The sequence below is a fragment of the Mirounga angustirostris genome, unplaced genomic scaffold (genome assembly GCF_029215605.1).
Source record: "Mirounga angustirostris isolate CCGP_5_RB_7025 unplaced genomic scaffold, mMirAng1.0.hap1 SCAF_18, whole genome shotgun sequence".
NCBI lineage: Eukaryota > Metazoa > Chordata > Mammalia > Carnivora > Phocidae > Mirounga > Mirounga angustirostris.
The window spans coordinates 676,463-680,275 of NW_026991726.1; the positions used below are offsets into that span (position 1 = coordinate 676,463).

At 51.5% G+C, this 3,813-nt stretch overlaps 1 pseudogene; it reads left to right on the forward strand.

Annotated features, from left to right (window-relative positions):
* Window positions 1-935: 935 nt before the first annotated feature.
* LOC135363086 (histo-blood group ABO system transferase-like) lies at window positions 936-1,744 on the forward strand (annotated as a pseudogene).
* Window positions 1,745-3,813: the final 2,069 nt, after the last annotated feature.

Sequence of the window (3,813 nt, forward strand, 5' to 3'; positions counted from 1 at the left end):
TAAGCGTCTGCCTTCGGCTCAGGTCGTGATCACAGGGGCCTGGGATTAAGTCCCATGTCAGGCTCCCTGCTCAGCGGGGAGCCTGCTTCTCCCTCTCCCCCTACCCCTCCTTGTGTTCCCTCTCTAGCTGTCTCTTTCTCTGTCAAATAAATAAAATCTTAAAAAAAATCAGTCTCAGAGGGGCTCACCACACTTGCTGACAATGGGGGAGCTGCTGTCCCCACAGTGAGGGGCAGGTAGTCCCCTCAAAGGGGGACCAGCCATGTGAGGCAGTTGGACAAGACTTCCAATGTTTTGGGGCCAGGGAGATGTATACCTGGACCCAGAAGCTCACACCCTTGGATTCAAGGCTGGGGCCTAAGCAAGCCCCCTTTTTCCAGGGGTCATCTTTCCCCTTCCCTGCCCACGGGCTGAACCTGATTCCTGATCTGGGGAGTTCGAAGGTGACCCCTCCTAGGAATACCAGTGGTTTACTGATGGACCTTGTCAGCCAGAGGCCCAGTAGCCTTCAAGGGAGGACCCTATAGGGGGTGGAGACAGCTCTGTTGGGGACCAGCGACAGCCCACTCAAGGTAAAGTGGAGCAGGTGGCCAGCCCTGCTGATTCTACCCAGTCTGTAGGGCATAGAAACAGGTGCTGTGCCCAAAGGTGCTCAACTCATGGCAGGTGGGACAGAACCTGCATGGGGGCAGCTAGGGGAGGGCACCTGCAGGGTTTGCCTGGGAGCTCAGGACAGGGGGGTGTTCCTGGCTCCAGCATGCTGAGAGTGGGGCTGCATGGGTTTCCAGCCTCCTAAGCCTCAGGCTCCCCTTTGTAAGATGGGGCACTGATGGCCCCCATCTCTGGGAGCAGAAGGTAGGGAGGCCCTGCCGGCAGATTCACTCAGGACAGGTCAGGAGGTGGCTGTTGCTTAAAGCAGCCCAGGGCCTGTCCCCATGAAGAAGGTGCACACGTCCATGACCCCCAGCTCTGGGGTCCTGCTGCCAGCCTCTGGCAGTGACCCTCTTCCTGCCCTGTCCCCTGCCCCTGTGGATACGGGGTCTTCCTGGAGCTCTTCCTGCAGAATCACTGCATGGTGGACACAGGGTCATCTACTGTGTCTTCACCGACCAGCTGGTTGCTGTGTCCCGTGTGCCCCTCCAGGAGCACTGAAGGGTGGTGGTTCTTGAGGTCCGCGGTGCCCCACACTGGCAGGATGTGTCCATGCAGCACATGGCGATGATGAGCCGCTTCTGTGAGGAGCCCTTCCTCCATGAGGTGGATGATATGGTGTGCGGGGATGTGGACATGAAGTTCTGTGACCACGTGGGCGTGGAGATCCTGTCCCCCCTCCTTGGCACCCTGCACCCCAGTTTCTACTGGGTGGCCCATGAGGACTTAAGCTATGAGCGCTGGTCCCAGTCCCAGTCCCACATCCCCAAGGACCAGGGTGACTTCTACTACATGGGGGCCTTTTTTGGGGGGTTGTGGCAGAGGTTCACCGACTGACCTCAACCTGTCACCAGGTGATGGTGGTCAACTGGGCCAATGGGATCGAGGCCATGTGGTACGATAAGAGCCACCTGAACAGGTACCTGCTGGACCACAAGCCCACCAAGGTGCTGTCCCTGGAGGACCTGCGGGACCCACAGCTATTGGGCTGGCCCTGGAGGACCTGTGTGCAGCTGCTGGGCTGGCCCCGGGTCATGAAGAAGCTGAGATTTGGGCCGTGCCCAAGAATCACCAGGACACCCGGAACTCATGAAGGGCTGTCCCCGTCTCCAGCAGGGGGTGCTGACTTCAGCGGAGCCATCAGAGCAGGTTCCTACTTCTGTCCCCTCGAGGGTCACTGTGGAGTCCAGTACTGTCTGCACAGGCACGTCCAGTGCCCCAGCCGCACCTGCTCACAGGAGGCCTGCCTGGGGATACAGCGCCCTCTCTTTGCGTTCACTACATTTTCTTCACTTCTGGGTCATTTGTAGCTGTGAACGGCTCCAGTTTTATGTCAGATGTTTTTCTGTGTCAATGCTGAGCAACCATTTTTAAAAAGAACAATTGAGGGAAAAGGTTTTCTCTCTGGTTCTAAACAGACACCGCCTGGTGGGGCTGAGACAGCCCTGTAGCAGCCATGGAGCCAGAACGGGTCCTGGCTGGGTCTTCCCTCCCAGTCCTTGCACCTTGCCATGGCCATGGGGCTTCAGGGTCAGGGTTGCACCGAGCCACCTCTCAGAACCCCGGTGCCCTCACCGCCAGAGGCCTTGGCCGTGACCGCTAGCTCAGCCTCCAGGAGCATGGCGCCCTCTGGGTTATTTCCATTTCCTGCCGTGGATTTATTTTTTATTTATTAATTTTATTTATTTTTTTAAATTTAAAGTCATTAGCCAACATATAGTACATCAGTAGATTTTGATGTAGTGTTCAGTGATTCATTAGTTGCCTATAACACCCAGTTCTCATCACAACCCGTCACCCAGTTACCCCATCCCCCCACCCTCCTCCCTTCTGTAACCCTCAGTTTGTTTACCGGAGTCCAGAGTCTCTCATGGTTTGTCTCCCTCTCTGATTTCTTCCTGTTCAGTTTTCCCTCCCTTCCCCTGTAGTCCTCTGTGCTATTCCTGACATTCCACATAGGAGTGAAACTATATGATAATTGTCTTTCTCTGATTTATTTATTTCACTTAGCATAATCCCCTCCCGTTCCATCTATGTCAATGTAAATGGTAGGTATTCATCCTTTCTGACAGCTGAGGAATATTCTATGGTACATATATACCACATCTTCTTTATCCATTCGTCTGTTGAACGGCATCTCGGCTCCTTCCACAGTTTGGCTATTGTGGACATTGCTGCTATGAACATTGAGGAGCAGGTGCCCCTTCTTTTCACTACATCTGTATCTTTGGGGTAAATACCCAGTAGTGCAATTGCTGGTGGTAGGGTAGTTCTATTTGTAACGTCTTGAAGAAACTCCATACTGTTTTTCAGAGTGGCTGTACCAGCTTGCATTCCCACCAACAGGGTAAGAGGGTTCCCCTTTCTCCACATCCTCACCAGCATTTGTTGTTTCCTGCCTTGTTGATTTTTACCATTCTGAGTGGTGTAAGGTGATATCTCAATGTGGTTTTATTTTCTTTTTCCCTGATGGCTAGTGATGTGGAGCATTTTTTCATGTGTCTGTTAGCCATTTGTATGTCTTTGGAGAAGTGTCTGTTCATGTGTTCTGCCCATTTCTTGAGTGGATTATTTGTTTTTTGGGTGTTGAGTTTGAGAAGTTCTTTATAGATCTTGGATGCCAGCCCTTTATCTGTAATGTCATTTGCAAATATCTTCTCCCATTCCATGGCTTGCCTTTTAGTTTTGTTGACTGTTTCCTTTGCTGTGCAGAAGATTTTTATCTTGATGAAGTCCCAAAGGTTCATTTTTGCTTTTGTTACCCTTGCCTTTGGAGACGTGTCTAGCAAGAAGTTGCTGTGGCTGAGGTCGAAGAGGTTACTGCCCGTGTTCTCTTCTAGGATTTTGATGGATTCCTGTGTCACATTGAGGTCTTTCATCCAATTTGAGTTTACCTTTGTATATGGTGTAAGAGAATGGTCCAGTTTCATTCTTCTGCATGTGGCTGTCTAATTTTCCCAGCACCATTTATTGAAGAGACTGTCGTTTTTCCATTGGGTATTCTTTCCTGCTTTGTGGAAGATTAGTTGACCATAGAGTTGAGGGTCCATTTCTGGGGTCTCTATTCTGTTCCATTGATCTATGTGTCTGTTTTGTGCCAGTACCATACTGTCTTGATGATGACAGCTTTGTAATACAGCTTGAGGTCACCTGCTTTTGTTT